This window comes from Lepidochelys kempii, chromosome 10 (assembly GCF_965140265.1).
Source record: "Lepidochelys kempii isolate rLepKem1 chromosome 10, rLepKem1.hap2, whole genome shotgun sequence".
NCBI lineage: Eukaryota > Metazoa > Chordata > Testudines > Cheloniidae > Lepidochelys > Lepidochelys kempii.
This window is the reverse complement of record NC_133265.1, coordinates 52530452-52550921: the sequence shown is the minus strand read 5'-3', so window position 1 is coordinate 52550921 and position 20470 is coordinate 52530452. Positions and strand designations below refer to the sequence as shown.

The following is a 20470-nucleotide window of genomic DNA, read 5'->3' as shown; positions in this document are numbered from 1 at the left end:
TATGTAGCTACCACCTAAGTCCAAAGCCATAAAGGGACATGGTTCCTTTGTTGCAGGGCTAAGGAGCTGAGCAGTTGGGAAAAATCCCAAACGCGATGAAAGTGGAGCTCTGCTCTTGCATTTAGTACACCCTTGGGCTTGGCAGCCACTTTCTCCAGCATCCCAAGATTTGCGTGTGGGCCACTTGTGACCCTCATGCTGCTGCATGCCCTGAATTCCCTCACACATAGTTAGTTACGTAGCCTACTCTCCTGCAGTGCTTTTCAAGAGGCAGGCTGAGGCGCAAACAGTCATCTCAGTTTGTATGACATCTTGTTGACCATTAATACAGCCATTTGAGTGGCTGCAGAGCCTTATGTACATAGCCCTGTTGCTAAGGAAACTAAACAATTCTGAAGTCCTGATAGCTAACTAAACTTCACAGTACTCTGTGTAAGTGGGGAAGTATTATTCCCATTTCATAGCGTGGGAAAGCTGAGATACAGATTTAGTGACATAGGTAAGACCATACGGCAAACTGGTGGCACAGGCAGGACTAAAATTTAGGAACATCTGAATTGCAGTTCATGTTTGGTTAGCTAGACCATCCTGCTTTTCCACAGCATCATATAAATAGGAAAAATGTCCATGAACTCAAGGGAAATAGTTTGGCAGAATAATCTTCCAAAATTCAAAAACATAGTGTAAGTGAGAGAGAGAATCTGTCCATGTAATCTCAGTAAACCTGCAGTCATAATTTCCTTGAGACTATTACAGTTAGCCACCTTGCTTTTGAGACTCATGATGTGAAATCACTGGGAAATGGTTTTGTAACCACAGATGAGTCATCCACCTGGAGTGTACAATATGTCTTGTATAGACTTCTGCAAGGGTATTGACCCAGGAATATCAGATAACTTAACTTTTTACTGCAGAGGGTGTTTCTCTTTTCATTGGACTCAGATCACCAATACTCAGATTAATAATTTTGTACGATCAGATATTGCAGTGATCAAACTACAGTTTAGCTAAAAATAAGTGTCGGTGTAAAAGTCAGTCAGAAGGTCCTGTTACACGTTGTAGGTGAATCTGGATTTATGTAGTGTGTGCTCATTTTTTTTCCAATAAAAAGAGGTTAGACTTTACGTAGGTTCACATTGTAGACCGTTCAAGGATTCAGAGCAGATAATTTGCTGAGCAAGCTTTAGGCAGTTCAGTTTCCTCTTCTGGCTGCGTTTCAGGAAATGAGGACAAAAGAATGAACAAACAATAATTATACATTTTTAGACTCTAGTTAGCTCTAATTATCACTTTGAGAAGAAGTGAAAAGTAAATGCTATCACAGTGGCAACAAATCTTGTCGAAAAATAAACACACAAAGGTCTTTCCACAGCTGCCTAATATTCAGATGAATATTAAAATATAACATTGGTGAAAGCCATTAAAATATAACATTGGTGAAAGCAAAAGAAAACCCCCAAAACCCAAACACAAAACTTGTACAGTGTGTACTAAATCTCAGTTTCCTAGACTGTAAATGTTCTATGTTACCTAATACAAGTTCAAGTAATTCCTAGTTTCAGCAGCATGTAGCTGCTTAAGACAGGCTTAAAATAAATCCCAAATTGTTTTCTGCAATGCTCTTTACTAATTTCTTCATATTTAGCATGTGCAACAAATACATCCTCACATTGTGAAAGGAACAACAAACTTTCCCATATGTCTGGATAAAGTTTGTCTGAGTAGATAAGCCTCTCAAAGTGATCTGAAGGCCAACACGCTGGCTTTGTCAGAGGAAGTTTAAGTTAGGAACTTCTCACTGAACATTACGCCACCATGTTCTCACTAGTTACATCAGGATTTTTAGATAGTGCCAGAGTTGCCTTTGCTTGAGCATCACGGACATTGAGGGGTTATCTCCAAGGTGACCAGTTTCCAAACCACTTGGGTCAAAACCAGCATCTTACACTGAACTAGGAAAATGCTTGGTGGATATGGATATCCAGTGTCATAGACTACTAGCAAGAAGCAACACCGGGTGGGGGGCTGCCACCCTGTGCAGTAGCTGAGGTTTCAGTGGTCTCCAAATATAATTCACTCTTCATGCAAGTAGTTTTCTATGTAGATGTGGCAAAGACCGGGCTTACAGTAACTAAGTCGCCAACTTAAGGTGAAAACACTCTTGATTATTGCATGATAATCTAAGAAGTTGGAGATCCAACAGGGCCCAAAGACTATGCCCCTTACTAACAAAGAATTTAAAATGATGGTATCAGTGAACATGAAATAGTGTTGGTGTAGTGAGATGCAGGTGACCGTAAAACTGTAACTGGACACTAATATTTAAAGTCAAGTAACTGACACCTTTTAGAAATTTTCAGTTTTGTACAAATTGTAACACTTAATGCTACCTCAGATAGCTGATCAGTTATATCTAAAATAGAAGATTTGTGACATTTGAATGCAGTTTGATGCAGTTGGGAGCGCTAACACCTTTACTCTTGAATAGTATCAGTTAACTTCTACAAATATAATTGTAAAAAGTCGACGGTGAGCTCTTGAAAGTAGGGACGTAGCACAGTCGGGCCCTATACTGACTGGGCTTTTGGGTGGTGTTGTAATATGAATACATGTTTAGAATAACACCTATGCAATTTCTGTGTCCAACTAAATTCTTTGTACGCAAACCTCCTAAGGGAATGTATTATGTATACAAAATTATGCGTGTTAAAGATGACTTTATCTTTAGAAAGAAATTGAATTTAAGCGAGCAGTCCATAGGGCACAGGATGGCTGCTTTTATTTGACTCTGTTTAGTTGAATATTCTAGTTGCTTTACCATAGGCCTGATCTGCACTTGAAAGTTGCACTGGTCTAATTATGTTCGTTAGGAATGGGATTTTTTTTTTACTGATACAGTTAAATTTATACTGGTACTGTCCTTAATGTGGGTGCAGTTAGGCTGGCATAAAGGTGTCTTATACTGTTATAGTTTATTTCCCTTCCCATACAGGAAGAGCTATACTGGTACTGATCACTTTCTTAACCAACATAAATTAGTTCAATCCCCCTAAAATAAATGCAGTTAGCTTTACTAGTATGACAAAAGGGGTACAACTTTCTAGTGTAGACAAGGCCATAAACGTCATTCTCTTTCTAAAAAGAAATGTAGACCAAACTGAAACGTAGATGGTCAAAATATGGAACAGAGTGCAGTAACGTGACTTTGTATATATTTCAGTTGCTGTAAAGTGCCAAGAACTTGGGATGGATACTAAAGAAAAAGATCAAGAAACATACATATTTTAAAAAATACACTCCGCCCACATTGAATGTCTGAGGAATGTATGCAGCAGTACAATTCAGGCTTGCTTCTGCTTGTCCTTTCATATTGCTATGCTTGGAGAGGTTACCACAGCAAAGAACACCAAGCTGTAATTTTTGCTAGTGTTCAAAGAAAAAGTACTGCTCTTCTCACGGCTCTTCAAAGAAAAGATATTTAAGTTTAAACTTATAACTCACGCTTAGGCTCAGTGACGTATTTTTTGTCCTGTGCAAATGAGATTGAAATCTGTATGTTATGGGGGTTTTTTTGTTAAAATTAGAAACAGAGGTTATTCAATTCACTTTTTCAGTCTTTTTTAAAGGCTTTGTCTTATGTTTCAAACCATTATATTAATATTGTATTAATATTAAAAAACAATATTGTTTGAAACCAATATTAATAAGTTGTAGCAAGGTACTGAGCTGCACTCGGGTCATGTCTCTTTGAACACCAGCTTTTAAATGTCAGTCTGAATGTGTGATGTAGAGACCTACATTTAATTTCATTCTCTTAAAATTGTATCTGAGCAACTCTATCCTTATTGGCACTGCAAATTTCTGACTCTCATGGAGAAAAAGGAAACTCATACTTTCCTGAGTTATTTCCTTCCCAGTGTGCTGCAATGAGGCACTGGAAGACTAGATGTGAATGGATAGTGAATAAGAAAGTAATTTGTTTATTTCCTGATGTTACAGATCTGGTGACTGGAAATGTTCCCTATGGTCAAGCAACACTTTCAGCCAACCTTGGTTTTTTTTTAATTAAATGAACTTAAATTTTGAGGTAAGATTTCTCTTTACTTTTACTTGTAAATTTGAATGGCTAATGGTGGTTTAACTTCAGTGGGCGCTCTAGTGATATAAAACTTACTTTAATACTTCTAAAGAATCTTTTCTATTTATCTTCGGCCCAGATGCTTTAATCACCATAGTACTTTCTTTAGAAAAGCGTATGAACTGCTCAACGTTCCGGATATGTTGTAAAAGAAAAATCAAGCTGAAGAGCAAGTGTAGTGTCTGAGCTTTGAGGGCTTCAAATAAACATTAAGTGAATAGAAGCCAGAGGAGTCTAATTAGTGAAGGCTACACTGGCCATGCAAGTCCCTCGCTATTTTTAACTGTCTCCAAAAGGAGCATTCGGGTATAAACATCCAGCAAATAGTTTCTCCAAGCAGTGGGATGAAGGACCAGATCTTTACTTGCATGGGAACAAATGTGTTTAATGTTTACTCGCTTAACGTGTAGTTATGTTCCTGAAAAATGCTACTTTAAGTGAAACGATTTTAAGTGAATCCAATTTCCCTGTAAGAATTAATGTAAATGCGGGGGGTTAGGTTCCAGGAAAAATTTTTTCACCAGACAAAAGACTATACCTACACACACAGAGTATAAGTTTTAAACAAACAATTTGGTACTGTACACAGCAATGATGATTGTGAAGCTTCGTTGAGGTGGTGGAGTCAGAGGGTGGGATATTTCCCAGGGAACGTGTTACTACCAAATGATTAACTAGCACTCGGCTAAGCCCTCAAGGGTTAACACGTTGTTAATGGAACCTCACACTCTACAAGGCAGCACAAATGAAGGGAGGAGACACAGCATGGCAGTGGCTGCAAGCATTCCCTGTGGAAACAGAACGTGATGATGAACCCATGCTATCCCACTGGAGCGCACCACTCCTTCCACTTTCCAAAGTGCCCGGGGCGGGGGAGGGGGGTGCGTGTGTGTGAGCCAGACACACACACCATGTGTGAGTGAGAGAGACAGAGTGTGTGTGTGTGAGAGAGAGAGAGAGAGAGAGAGAGAGAGAGAGAGAGGACGCGCATTGCTCCTTTAAGTATGTTGACTCCACTCTAAGTACACTGCCTTTTTAAGTAGATCAGCAAGTTGAGACAGCAGCTGCTGCCAGCAAGCTCCCTCCCTCCTGAGCCCTTCCCCCCCCGCCCCGACCCCCGCTCTGTGAAGATAGGGTACAGGAGCGAGGGGGAGGGGGACACCCTGATATTAGCAACCCTCTTTCCCCCACCCTGCACAGCAAGCAGGAGGCTCCCGGGAGCAGCTCCAAGGCAGAGGGCAGGAGCAGCACAGGGCGGTGTGGGGAGGGACAGCTGAGCTGCTGGGCGGCTGCTGCACAGGGAACTTAGGGGAGCTGATGCGGGCTGCCAGCCCACCCTGGTTCCAAGCCCCCCACCAGCTAGCTCCAGTGGGCTGCTCTTCCTGCAAGCAGTGGACGAAGCAGGCGGCTGCCAAACAATGTTATAAGGGAGCATTGCGCAACTTTTAACGAGCATGTACTGTAACTGATCAGCAACGTAACAACGTTAACTGGGACACGTTAAGTGAGGAGTTACTGTAAGTCCGAAGGTGACTAGGTGGGGTCCATATTAGTAGACTTTGGAAGAAAAGTGACAAAAGGACTAGGGAAAATCATGAGCAGACAAACTTCATCTGGTGGAAAAGGCTGTTTGAATCCAGAGACTTTTGAGGCCTGGTGTACACTCGTGACTCTCTCACTTTGGCCTGCTCAAAACAATCTTTCTGTTTTTTTAATGGCAGCCATGTGTGTAAAATGACATGTTCCTACGCGTAAAGGACACAAATGACTACAGCTGTACTTGTCACTTCAGTTCACTTTGTCATTCTCTGAAGTGGTCAGGCAACTTGGGAGTTGAAACAACTTTAAGATTTTTGCTGGGAGGTGAGAGGGCTGGGTGCACATCCTGCTTTGAATCCACAGTTTACGTGCTAATCATGTGTGCTTTGGATTCTTGTGTATTCAGGAATAAGATGAGACTTTGGATCACTAAATGAAGACAGCACCACCACATGATCTTACTCTGTCCTTCCTTGGCACCTTTCAATTGTTTGCTTCTTCCCACATATATGATACTTAGATTCTAAACTGTAAGCTCCTCAGGGCTGTCTTGGGCTGCTTGTTTTGTGAAGTTCCTGATACACATTTGGTATAAAACATTCCTTTTATGAATTGTACAATTTTTGAAGCTTTCTAAAAACAAGTGTTGATCCTCAATTAAAAATATGTACATGGTAGAGGAGGGTCTGTAGCTATGGAGCCCATGAGTCTAAAGGTATACCACAAAGTTATGTGGCCAACTGAAGTCTTCAATTGACAAAAATACTTGTATATGTTCATATTGCGTGATGCCTTGAATGGTAGCCATATACTGATTAGGAAATGTAAATGCATCCAAGCTCATAAAATTCTCTCTAAAAGGTCCCTTAATTGAGCGTACACTGCCATGCTTGGAGCCATTGCTCCTCATAGTCTAATACAGACTGGGGGGGTTGTGAGGTTATTACATGGGGGGGGGGGTCGCAAGCGGTCAGCCTCCACCCCCGAACCCTGCTTCGCCTCCAGCATTTATAATGGTGTTAAATATATATATTCAAAAAGTGTTTTTAATATATGGGGGGGGGGTCACACTCATAGGCTTGCTGTATGAAAGGGGTCACCAATACAAAAGTTTGAGAACCACTGGTCTCGTCTGTTAACAATCTTTGTTTTTCCCTGCCATCCATCACTGTAGTATCTGAGCACCTTTTCTGTAAAATTGATAGCCGTGGCCAAGTTTCTGGTGGATGTCATGAAGTCTCAGGGACTTCTCCCAGAGTGGGATAAAAGCGGGAGCTTTTTAAAATTGTAGTAACTTTATTTAATATTGATTTTGTTTGAGGATTGTTTGGTTGGTGCTTTTGCCAGTGGAAAGGGAGCATAGTCTAGTGAAAGTCTTTGTGAAAAGGCCTGCTGGAAATGCAAGATTTTGCAGTATTTCCAGCAGACTTTCAGTCTCTGCATTTCACCTAATGTGTTGCCTTATTTTCAGTGCTACATATTTCTACCCCTTTCCTTTATTTACAACACTTGCTCTTGCTTTTTCTGATGCACACTGCCGAACAGAACAGATGAGCCTGACAAGGTTTGGCAGAATAAGAATGCAAGTTACTTGTTAAATCAAGCAGAATAGGGGTACTAAAGTTGCTAGTGCTTATTATTGACAGCAGAAAAGGTCCCCTAAAGTGGAATTACAGATGAGGTACTCAAATGTTGAGTTGAGACTCAGGTCTCTCATGAACGTAGGAGCAGCTGTGTCAATATCTGTACACCTCCAGCCATTATTTAATTTATTGTTGGTAACTGATATTTCCACTGGCTTGTGAAAAAAAGGTAGAAATGTGAGTATGTAACTCAGATGAATATAAAGCTAACACTATCTGTTCTAGAGCATCCTTATTATCTGTGCTAAGCCTGCTAGAAAATAGCCTTATAATAATTCTTAAATAGTTGAGGACCATTTTCTGGTCCCATTATTCTATGGATCCTTTAACTTAAAAATATCAAATAACATGGTTAAAAATCTAGTCCATTTTCATTTTAGAAGTTGATGAAATCATCTCTTAATTTAGATGTATTTAGTCTGGCTATACAACTGGCTGAGCTGGATTGGTAACTACTGTAGCAATCAGTCAGAACAGGTGCTGTTACGGGAGTATTCTTGGCTTAACCATAAGAAAATCCTCCAGGAAATATTTGTAGTTTGTTCTTGTTTATCTGATTTATAAGTGAATCACTCAAAGTACACACAGATTTCTCTTTTCTGACCGTAACAGCTAGAGCTGCTGGCTGTATGTATAAGTGAACTGTAGAGTAAGTAGAAAAGGAGTACTTGTGGCACCTTAGAGACTAACACATTTATTTGTAAATTTGTTCATCTCTAGGGTGCCACAAGTACTCCTTTTCTTTTTGCGAATACAGACTAACATGGCTGCTACTCTGAAACCTGTAGAGTAAGTGATACTCAGAATAAAATCAGTGGAGTATTTTGATTTCCTGTTTTGCTCTTCTAGTTTAGGAAAAAATGGATCCAAGAGGACCAGGAAAACGGTTGCATTTTAAGCTTAGGCTCCACATCCCAAACTTGTTTTTCAATGTTCAGGTGTATTCTATGATGTAGAGCAGGGCTTCTCAACCTTTTTCTTTTTGAGGCTCTCCCAGCATGCTATAAAAACGGAAAGGCCCAGTGGGGGCCTAGATGCTCACCTTCCTCCCCTGCTCCCCAAATTGGATGTATGCAATATTGAAGCATTTGCGTAAATAATGTTACATTTGATGGCTGAAGCCATATTCATCTAGTCATTTATTCAAGTCATCCATCTGAACTGTCAGAAGAGAGATGGAATAAGGTTAATCTTTTTTTTTTTTTTCCCTTCTGTGGGTGGAAGCAGGAAGTACTGCGTTAGGAAGGATGGTAATTTATCACTTGAGTGATGCTGCATAAGATATGAATAAAATGATGACTTCAGGTAGAAACTTGGTTCGCTGACCATTCCCAGCATTAAGTTTGAATGTAATGATTGGTCTGGTGTGTGAAATAAAATACGTTTTTTAAAGCTCCAGTTGGAGGGCTGATCACGGCAGATATTAGTCTGAATAGGGGACTTTTTTGAATTATTTTTGCTTCCAGATATATGGATGCTGTTAAACTGAAAGAATAAACTTTATCAAAAAATGAGCCTGAATGGTTCTATCGGTGCAATGAGATAACAGTATGTGCTAGTAATAGCAGAGAAATCACCATTATGTCCCATTTGAAGTAATAGATGGAGATTAGAGATTTCTTCCTGAGTTCCATTGAGTGAAACCATGATCACTGAAAACTATTCATGTGTTGTAGAAAGGTAAATCTCGAAGCCCTTCGGTTGCACAGGCAGTCTGCAAGGAAAGCGGAATCTGAAACTGCGAAGAATTCAGCTGGTTTGGTTGAAAGTAAATAAGAATTCTACAAATGGATCACACAACGTAGTCATTCTGAGTATTAGTGTCACCAGGGTTCGTGCTGGAAGTGCTGTTACAAATATGGCCAAGCAAACTGCTCCATGCCTTCCCACCAGTACCCAGTCACCTTTCTCTGTCATCCCTGGATTGGTAACTACAGTAGCAATCAGACAGAACAGGTGCTGTTGTGGGAGTGTTCTTAACTTAACCATAAGAAACTCCCCCGTCTCCATTCAAGGGATGAAGACAGGCAGTGTGTGGGTCATTATATAGTTTACGTATACCATCATAGGTCCTTTGTGGTGTCAGAAATAATTCAGCTGTCGGACTGAAAGGCTGTCTTTGGAAGTAACAAGCCTTGCTGAACTCAAAAGCTGATTTGTCATCTTGTCTTTTAAGGGTTGGACTGTCTGTCAGTGGAATGACTATCTTTAAAATAAAGTTCCTGAAAACTCATGAACTTAGCTACCAGTCAAGAGAGTATCACTTTGGGAATCATACAACAGAACAGGAAACACACTTAGTACTGATACGAGCAAGGCAGTACCTGAAAAAGAAGGGGGATTAGGTTGTTAAATTTAAAATATCACCATTCTTGGGTCGTAATCAACATGCCTAAATGGCTTAAATCTGGAGGTGTCCCTTCATTTATCCATTCCACATCACAAAGCATCAGTTCGAAGGACAAATGAGTTCTTTAAAAAGATTAACCCATTAAAATATGACCTATTTTTTAAAATGAAGCCTTTAAATGCAATCACATTTTACTAATTTGGGTCCAAATCTGAGCCATTACATCTGTCATTTGTAAGCTTTGTTTAATCAATGAATGTCCTCCTCCTAGTGGAAACGATATTCTGTGTGGTGATAAGAAAAGGAGTACTTGTGGCACCTTACAGGTACTCCTTTTCTTTTTGCGAATACAGACTAACACGGCTGCTACTCTGAAACATGTGTGGTGATAGTTTCATTACAGAACCAGTACCTGTGCTGTCATGCCTGAAATTTTTATGCATAGTTCCCCTGAGTTTACTTCAAAAGCAAATACTGTGCTCAAACATGAAATCCTTTTTCAGCTGCCACTATTACACTCAGGTGGAGTTTTGCATCAGTAAAGAGTTAAGAACTGGCACTTTTATTTCACAGAATCCTGATGTTGCTTCCTTATTTTTTGTTTCTACATTCAACCTCCCTCAAAAGTTCAAGTAGGATATTTTATTTTTATTTTTTTTGGTCATTGACTCATACCGATCTTTGTACAACTAAGTTCTTTTCCCTAATGACTAATGGTTTTAAAGCCTTGCTTGCTTGCTGAATGGATAAGAGGCAGTACCGTGTATTGCAAGTGTTGAACCTGCAGTGGGGTCACTTCAAGATGGATAACTTTATCTTGCCTGTTTATTTTCTATTCCCTGGAATGAAACCCTCAGATGGGAGGCAAGTATAAAAATCTGCTGACGTGTACTATTGTACTGAAAGAGACAGGAGGGCAAAACAGGGAAGTAGGGAGGTGGCTGTTGAATGGTTGCTTTCTGAATTGCTAAATCAGCTTTGGAAGAAGCTGTTCAGGTGAGAGGCTAATGAATGGGTTTTCCCTTAAGATAGATGACTCTGAAATATGCCCTGGTTTGCTTCAGGGTAATATACACCAGCCTGTTGGGACAGCTTGACATGCCCCCTGTTCAGGGGAAATAAATAAACTGGTAAAATAATATTTTCCAGATCATTTGAGAGGCAACTATAAAATCTCGTCGATATCCCTGACTTGTCTTCTGTACCACTGTTAACAGCACAACTGAATTTTCATGAGACTTTTCCATCCAAGAGTTCTACTCTTTGAATAAGTTACCATTTTTTACATTTTTGGGATGCAGCAAAATGCAGCCCGATGGTTGTGTGATTTTTTTGGCATTATTAATTTAATACAGTAGTGCCTAGACACACTCAACAGAGATGAGGGGCTCCCTGTGAAAAGCAGTGTACAAATGCACAGAGATGGTCAGCTCTGGGGGGAATAGGGCTATCTAAATAGACAAATCAGGCAGAGGGTGGGATGGGAAACTGAGTCTGAGAGGTGAATTGTCTAACCCATGGTCGCACAGCGGATCCGTGGCATAACACATGTCTCTTGAGTCTCAGTTCGGTATCCTATCCTAGACGTCTGTGTGGGCCTAATTTTTAGGTCCGTGGGGTCAACAGGACAGCTGTGTGCACTTGCACGCCTGAACTGCTTCTTCCAGCCGTTGCTCCCTGCTGTGCGGTGTGTGCACTGCGGCATGAGGGGCTGAACTCCTCCGCACATTCGCTACGCAGCACGCACAGCAAAGCAAGGTGGCGGCATCTGGCAGGAGCGGGACATGCAGCCACACTGACCCCACGGACAGGGAGAGAGGATAACTGGCCCAAGCCTGAGACGTCCAGTTGTTTTCTCCTCCTGGATCCGACACTTGTCATCAGGTCATGAGCATACTTCCCTCTCAGGCCTCCTAGTCTCTACTGACTTAGGGAGTAAGAAATTGGACCTGAGAATAAAACCTCTCCCATGACATCAGTGAGCACTAACTAGAAGGGCCCCCGAGTGGCCTGCTACATTTTTTGTAAACCTCAGATAATCCAGAACTGGTGCAAATAACAAAGATTTTTTTAAAACAGCGGTTCTCAAACTGTGGGTCCGAGTTTCTTTAAACGGGGTTGCCAGGGCTGATATTAGACTCCTTGCTGCCGGGGGCAGAAGCAGAAGCTGAAGCCCAAGCCCTGCTGCTCAGGGCTGAAGCCAACACATGAGCAACTTAGCTTCACTCAGCCCCCTGTGGAATGGGGCCACGGGTGATTGCGCGGCTTACCGCCCCCTAACGCCAGCCCTGATTCTAGACTCTAGAATCTAGAGTAGTACGGGACATTGGGGTCATGTTGTGATTTTCGTTGTCAGAAGTGGGTCGCAGTGCAATGAAGTTTGAGAACCCCTGTTTTAAAAGATACTTCAAAATGTGTATGAATTGATACAGGAGCCACTAATGTGGAGACTAAAGCCCTTGTGGTTACATCTGTGTACTATGCAGGTCTTGTCAGGTTGAGTTGGGTTGGGTTGCAGGGCCCTAGCCTCTCTGTTGTACCCACTGTATTAAGTCCAGAGATACAACTTCCAACCTTGGTTAACATCTCACGACTGATAGTTGCAGCAGCTGCTATGACTTGAAATAAGACCCTGAAAGTGACACATCTCATAACAAGTGGGGAACCAGAATGAATCGAGATTTCTGCTAGCAGTGGACACTTTATCATTTGTAACAGCTTGTTTGTTCTTTCTGTGCTGCCTGGTTTTAATTTTTTTAATCTCATTTTCGAGTCAAGTGCATATCCTACATCATTAAGGTGTGATGTCAATTCATTTTGAAACCCTGAGGACGTCTACTTGGCATTTTTTAGAGTAAAATACGAATGAGTAGGATATAGTGGTTATTAGCTAGACTTAAGAGGGATAAAAAGTTATAAGAAAACATAATTTGACTTTCTTTTGGCCTTGAGCAGTGGCTATAAGGTAAATCTTTGGGAAATGATGAGAGTTTGTATAAGCAAATAAAGCAAAATGGCATAAGAGAAAATGCATTTTTCATATGATGGAATGTTTTTGTAGGAACTTCTAAATGTCATTGCAGATTATTGTGGACAGGGACACAAAAGTCTTTAAAAAGTGGGTCAAGTGATCTCATATTTATGTATAAGAATTCTAGCATCAGCTTAGGTTGTGTAATGTCAAATGAATACAGTTCTTCAATATTCATATGCCTAGGATTGCATTTAGCACAATATTTAATAATAAATTAAATAAATACACTCCTTTTATTAATTGCATTAGTAAAAGGTAGAGGGAGATTTTTGCAATATCACCAGTTGTAATTAATTTTTGTCCACGGGTAAGGTTAAGATTTTGTCCCTGTTATTTTTAGTAAAAGTCACAGACGGGTTGCGGGCAATAAACAAAAATTCATGGAAACCTGTGACCTGTCTGTGACGTCTACTAAAAATAACCGGTGGCAGGGAGACTAATCTTGGGGTGGGGGGTGGGGGGCTGAAGCCTGAGCAGGGGGGACTGACAGCCTGATCCCCACTGTTGGAAGGGCTGACAGCTCCAGCCCTTGCTATCTCCGAGTAGAGACCCAGAAAGTGCTGCAGCTGCTTTGGTGGCAAAGCCTCCTTGGGAACCAGTGTGAGCACAGGTCACTTTGTCTGCCTGTTCCGGCACTTGCTGGCTCCCCTCTATTCCTGTCCTGGATTCAGGGGTGGAAGGTCGCTCTCCTGGCTCACCAGGCTGTCATGAAGTGCTGTTGGCTCTGTGCTCAGCGCAGTACTCAGCTCCCAGTCAAACTCCTCATAAAACGGGCAGGAAGATGGCGAGTACCCAGATGTGCAGGTCTCATCCCTGGCTTTCCAGTAGTCGATCCTGAGCCTCCTAATCCACTCCCTGCACTGGTTACCGGTCCGGTGAATCCCTGGCACTGCCAGCTTCTTTGCTATTAGCTGGTATGCCTGGTCGTTCCTGGAACTCTTGCTCAAGTTGAATCGTTTGCTCACCTTGCACCAGAAATTAACTAAAATCAGGGTGTGCTCCTTTGACTAACTCATGGAGAACTTGGCCAAGGACTTCATGTTGGTGGCCATTACAAATGCAGGAGAAAGTTCGTTCTGCTTGCAGTCCAGTGATCAAGACAGAATGGAAGGGTTAAATGCCGAGGAGCTCTACATGATCTAAGAGGTTTCTTCCATTTCCTGGAAGTTGATTGGCCATTCTTGGGATAGAAAGGTCAAAGGATGATGTCCCATGGCACTGAGAAATAGTGTTGGCAGACTCTCAGAGCCCAAGTGTTGGGGGGCTGGGGTCCAAGCATCCACGGGATTCAGGCTTGAACCCTCCACTCCTGAGGGGTCCCTGGAGACAGGGCCCTGGCCTACGTTAGAACTTTTCTATAGACATATAGGGGTTTGATCTTGAGTCTGAGTCTGGGCTTACCTCCTGCCCCTGTGTAGGTTCCTTGGGCCCAGCACACTATAGGGGTCACTCTCAAGGGACTGGAGCATAGACCAGACCCTGTGGATCTGTGACGCATGGAAATGAGCTTTGCTAAGGAAAAGAAATGGACCCAGGCATCAACAGAAGGGTGGGTTAATGTTTGCTGAAGCTTCTCAGGACTGTTGCTGCTGGAGTCTCCCTGTGAGCGCATTCGATGAAGTGATAGATTTGACCTCCTGTTAGCAGGCAGGAAGTGTCAATGCACTAGATTAATTATCTAATTGAACTGTAGCACAACAAAACAAGTGTGTGTAATTAACACTTCTCTCTTTACCATAATGGTAGCAGTCCCTATTTAACATCCATTGTGGTTTCTGCAGTGCTGTTGAATCCGGTTTTCAACCTGTGTTTAGTGAAACCCCACTCCCAAACAGACTTCATGGGGACCACAACCATCTGACTTGTGCTATCTCTGGTTTTTCTCCTGGTCTTTCTAGCTGCAAGTCCTCTTGTTCTTTATTATCTCTTGCAATCTTCTGCAAGTCATCCTATATCCTCCTGGGCTCTGAACTCTGGGTATCTCCATTGGCTCTTCCCTTCTTCTTCCAGGACTAGCCACTCTTCTCTTCTTCCTTGCCCTCCCTCATTCAGTTACAGCCTGGTGTGCCCCTTCTTCATTTTCCAACTTAACACACCTGTTCCTGAGCTGAGCTCTTTCTCCTTCACTAGCTGGTCTTTTCCTCTGCCTGGATTTTGTAGTCACATGCTTCCACTGGGCATTTTCCTCACCTAGCTGTCTCCCTTACGAGTTCTTTAGTCCAGCTTGCATCTGCAAGTCTTGACTTTTCCCTTCATCTTCAAGAGAGCCTCTTGCATGCCAAAGTGTGTTGGCTTGCTCATGGCCAAATTCTGAATCGAGTGCTTGAGCTCAGAAGAGGCAGTGGTTTTCCTTGTGATGCTGCCTTTGCAGAGTGCCTCCCCCAACGGCACGGTTTTGCTCTGCATGCTTCTCTCCAGAGGCGGAATACGTTCTGGGTCAGAATATGACACGAGGGGTTGATTTGGGGACTGCAAACTCATGTTGGTTTTAACCACCCTGCTCTTCTCATAATTCTAAATGGGAGGAGATGGAGGAGATTTTGGGGGCAGTCCCAGTATTGAAGAGGTTGAGAACCACTCCTCTAAATACTTCACTTTTGTATTGTACTGATGGAGTCTCCATTTAATGGGCATGATCACTTGCAAAGATGCTCAGCCTTTGTGAAATATAAAATTACTAAATCCAGAGTCTAACTTTTGTGTACCATGTGTAGTTCTTGCATTTGACAATTAAAATTTGTATGTTATATAAATACGTGATAGAAGTTGATTAGCATAACACCCTTAATTAAGGTCTTATAAAGTTATTAACCCCAAGTGTTTGTGGTGTGTTGGTTTTGGGTTTTTTTGTTTTTTTTGTAGGAGGCCTTTTATTGTTGCTGTGTACTAAAGAGAGGAGCTCTTGACACATCCTGTGAAGCTATTTAAATCTGCACAAGGGGGAGTGTTCTCGTCTCTGCATTTGCCACTCTAATGGAAGTACTTGTATCTTAAATGATGTATGTGGAAGGGTTGTATTTATTTAAAATTTGGAAGAACTGTAACACCCAACACAACTAATTCATCCTCCATAAACTGCACTGAAAAGTTGACTCAACTGTGCACCCAGTGACTGATCTACACAGTCATCCAGCTGCTGAAGTTTCCTACTTCCCTCGGTACCCTAACTGTTGCCAATTACTGAACACTCCAGCATCCACAAGTGCCCCTTCACCCCATGAAGTTTCCCAGTCTGAATTTTTCGCCAGTTCATGAATCTGCAGCCCCACCTTCCTCATCCCATCCTCATAATCCTAGCTAACAATTTCCTACTATCCCCTTTCCAAACACGGATTTCTTTAGAGAAGCTAAATATTCTTTAAAAAAGAACAGGAGTACTTGTGGCACCTTAGAGACTAACAAATTTATTTGAGCATAAAATAAATGTGTTGGTCTCTAAGGTGCCACAAGTACTCCTGTTCTTTTTGCGGATACAGACTAACACGGTTGCTTTCTGAAACCTAAATATTCCTAGTAATTAGAATGCACATACTGTTTCATGGCTGGGAATGGAGAATCCTGAGAATTAAAATCATGACAATACCTTCCATTTAGTCTCTAAATTCCTGTTTGAGAGTGTATTAAATGGTTAAAGAATATAATCCCCCATGCAGCTGCTAACATGGTTATGTGAAAGGAGCATACATTGAACTTGATTAAGCTTGCTGCAGCACCATGTGAAAATCTATTGGCATTCTAGGTATTGCATGCAGTGATCAGCAGCTGCATTCATGGTACATCTTAAACAGCTGGTACTGCTTTCAGACAGAAAAACATTTTTTTGGCAACTATTCAAATTTGCATTGTGTTTTTGTGTGATCTTTTCCCATTAGAGACTAATGAGGACACTTTTGTGAATGCATATTTTAGTCAGCTGCTGTTTGTTACCTACTGGGAGCCATGGTTGAATACATTGTTGTGTATATTACTATTTTGCCTGCCACAACAGAAGAAGAGCTCTGTGTAGCTCGCAAGCTTGTCTCTTTCACCAACAGAAGTTAGTCCAATAAAATATTATTTCCCCCAACTTGTGTCTCTCTAATATCCTGGGAACAACATGGCTACAACAACACAATACAAACATCTTAGAGCTCCCTGAACACCTTGTAGACAAGGGGTGCATGTTGTAGGTCTAGATTATAACTTGAGTCTGAATCACCAAAGATATTTGGGGTAGGTTTATTATTGTGGTCTCCATGAACATGCAAGTACTTCCTCAGGTGTGTTATGTTGTTCCTAAAGTTAATACAGTGATATGGGAACTACTACAGAAGGTGTGTGTGTGTGAGAGAGAGAGAGAGAGAGAGAGAGAGAGAGAGAGATGGGTTTCACTATTTACTGCTAGGGTCGTTGCCTGCTGATTGCTCTGGGATTAGCCCTTTCAGCCTGACATCCTCTTCTTGCAGTTCCTCTGCCCATCATCTTGCTTTGTGGCCCCTCTCTTGCACCTCGAAGCTGCAGTGCCTCGTCTTCCTGACTTAACCCTCTGGCCGAATCACAATAGTTCTCCTCCGCGGTTCTATCAAAGTCCTCCACAGCAAATGGGCAGGCTTTAAGTCCACTGCCCTGGGTTAGTCACTCCCTAACCCAGAACGGTCCCAGACATACTTCAGGGTCACTCCACAGCTTGTGCCACTCATTCAGTGGCTGGTAGGGGAACCCAGGCCTGCCCTCTACTCTGGGTTCCAGTCCAGGAGCCAGTCAAAGTCTGGCAGCCAAAGTTTGTACTACCCCAAACCTTCCTGCCTTTCGCCAGGACTATTTCCGACCTTACTTATCCCAGGCTAGCATCCTCCACCTTATCTAAACCCCTGTCTCCTGAGTCTGCTAGACAAACCCTTCCTCTTTGGTCCCTTTCTCTCCCTTATTCTAGGGGGAGTGATGGCAGCTCTCCTCCCTGCAGCCCCCTTTCTGCTCCCAGCTCCCTGGTTTTATAGAAGCCCCTCCTGTTTCTCCACTGGTGAGCTTCCGTTAATTAGGGATCTCCTCTCAGTGTAAATATCCCCCAGCCTGCAGCCTAATAGGTTAATTGGCCCATCTGACCTAAGTTAATTCCTACATGGTAAGTGTGGGGAAGCACACCTGGCACAGTGTGTTATGTATTGTAGTGGTAATTTGGGTCGAGACTAGAGCATTCCAGAGGTAGAGCAGAAGCGGGGGGGGGGGGGGGGATGGAAGTATGAATGAAATAATTATAAGTTTGGCTAAAGAGGGAACTGGTTGCATTTGAAGCTATATTCTCACTAAAGAATTAAAATGGTTTAGTACACTTCAGTTGTGTAAGTTACACCCCTAAACCATCCCCAAACAAGTTGTCTTCTTTTTCTCCCTTTCAAGAATGAATCTAGGTGTTTCTTTACCATTCACATCTTCTGAACAAAGGCCTGTGTAGACATAGCTATTAGAATCCTCCTATAGCAATCATTTTAGGGACCACTGTTTTCCCTCTGAGAGAGATCCTATTTATCCTTTTCCCAAAAAGTCTTCTCTCTTGAGTCTACTTCTGCTTGGGAAGTCTGTAGTGGTCATGTTTTTAATAGGTCTAAAATATATGCCTTTACAAATTCAGTATTGAATGCAGTATGCTCAGCTCTGTGTAGGGTAAACATAAAGGGTTTATCCAACAGCAGAAAGGTATTGTGGCAGGATCGGGCCAGATGGCTACAGGAGAGTGATAGAAGGCAGATATATTAGCCCCAGGTTAAGCAGGTCCCTTTTCCCTGGGTAAGGTAACAGGGACAGTTCCAGAACAATCAGGAACTTGCTGGAACCAATTAAGGCAGACAGGCTAATTAGGACACCTGGAGCCAATTAAGAACTTTCTAGAATCAATTATGGCAGGCAGGCTAATCAGGGCAGCTGGTTTAAAAAGGACCTCACTTCACTCAGTGAGGGGCACGCAAGGAGTTGAGAGTGAGAGGGTGTGCTGCTGGAGGACTGAGGAGTACAAACACTATCTGGCATTAGGAGGAAGGTCCTGTGGTGAGGATACAGAAGGTGTTGGGAGGAGGCCATGGGGAAGTAGCCCAGGGAGTTGTAGCTGTCACACAGGTGTTACATGAAACACTGTAGACAGCTGTGATCCACAGGGCCCTGGGCTGGAACCCAGAGTACAGGGCGGGCCCGGGTTCCCCCACAATCCCCCAACTCCCTATTGGATACAGGAGGAGTTGACCTGGACTGTGGGTCCCACCAGAGGGAATGTCCCTGTCCTGTCCCCTGACCCATTAGGTGGACCAGCAGAGATTGCGGGGATTGTTCTCCTTCCTTTTCCCCATGCTGGCCAGTGATGAGGTTAGCTGAGTGAACAGCAGGTTTGAGCCACTAGCAAAAGTGGCCAAACTGAGGGCTGCTGTGAATCTCTGAGGTGAGCAAATCCTCCAATAAGCACAGGACCCACCAAGGCAGAGGAGGAACTGTGTCACAGTATGTTAACACAGAGGTAAGATTAGTTGGTGGTATATCATTGCCTTGCAGAATGATTATTTGAGCAGAACTCAAACTTCTGAAAACTAGAAATGCACAGTTAAGGATGCCCAGGCAACTTTAACTTACCCTTGTTCAGCAGTGCCCCAGTATAGCCCATCAACACACATCTTTACTCTGCCAGCCCCTTTAGATGGTCACTGGCTCCCCAGATCCTAGCATACTCATTGTGTGCAGTGAGAGGGGCTCCGACAATTATAGAGGGACAAGGTCCTCCATATCCCAGCTCATATAAGGCAGGCAAAGAGAGAGGCTCAGACCTCCTAGTGGGTCAAGAGCCCCTCAAATCTGGGCATACACAGGAGAGGAGAATATGGGGCTAATGTGCCCTTGCCCCATTTTTCCTCCATTCACCCTGCCACCCACCTCTCATCCCCATTCCCACTGTCCCACTCCTACTCCCCTACTTCCAAACCTGCCTCACCTGATCCCCCAACCCTCTCTTACCTCCCCTGCCACCCATATAATGACACCTTAACTGTTAGTGGATGTCTTCATGGGTGTCCAGACAACAAAAATCATAGATCTTTGTGTGTTCCGAATACTGCAGATACTGATATGATACAGGAAAGCTAAATGCTTCGTTGGGTTTGTCTTGATGCTGAAACTGAATGCAGCACTTCAGAAGTGAGACCCACTTATTTTGACACTTCAGGGGTCTCGTCAAAATATGCAGTTGGATAATCTTTATTAGTAGAGCCACTGCATACAATGAACTGAGTTTCAGAATCCATAGATAAAAAGTAATGCTGGAAAGTGAACCTGCGAGCAGACAAATTTATTTTCAATTGGATGTGAACATATTTTTAAATGATAAAGTGGATAGGTGTGTGCTTTGTAAAAATAAAGCTTTGTTCCAAATTCTGTTCTTACACTGGTGCAGCCTCAGTGGGGTTGCATTAACATAACTGAGCCAAGACTTGCTCCTGTGCTCCCTATGCTTTTAGTGTGGAGTGTGTCACTGGCTTCAGTTCCAGAAATGTGTGTGCTGTAAATTTGTAGTGAGAGGTCATAATTCCTGTATTACAGCTCTCACTAGATTCAAATTGTTCGATGATTTAAAAGTGCAAGCTGAGATGCGAGACCAGAATCTCTGGAAAAGTATATTGGGCTTCTGTAGGTTCAGATATTACCTTTATTGTCATATGTTTCATTTTGTGTTCAGTGGATTGAAACACCTACTGCCATTTTTTTGGGTAAGTCTGTAGTTTTATTGGTCATAAAGAAATGCAATATCCTCA

General features: G+C 42.5%; 1 protein-coding gene across 3 annotated transcripts in view; it reads left to right on the top strand.

The window, feature by feature from the left end:
• The window catches only part of TLN2 (talin 2), a 346170-nt gene that overhangs the window by 119203 nt on the left and 206497 nt on the right, over positions 1 to 20470 (top strand). For 2 of the 3 annotated variants that reach the window (XM_073303619.1, XM_073303617.1), the window contains exon 3: positions 4000 to 4087. The exons of the other annotated variant lie outside the window; for it this stretch is intronic. The gene's annotated coding sequence lies outside the window, so the exon portion shown is untranslated. The remainder of the gene's footprint in view (positions 1 to 3999; positions 4088 to 20470) is intronic. 3 annotated transcript variants of the gene reach the window in all.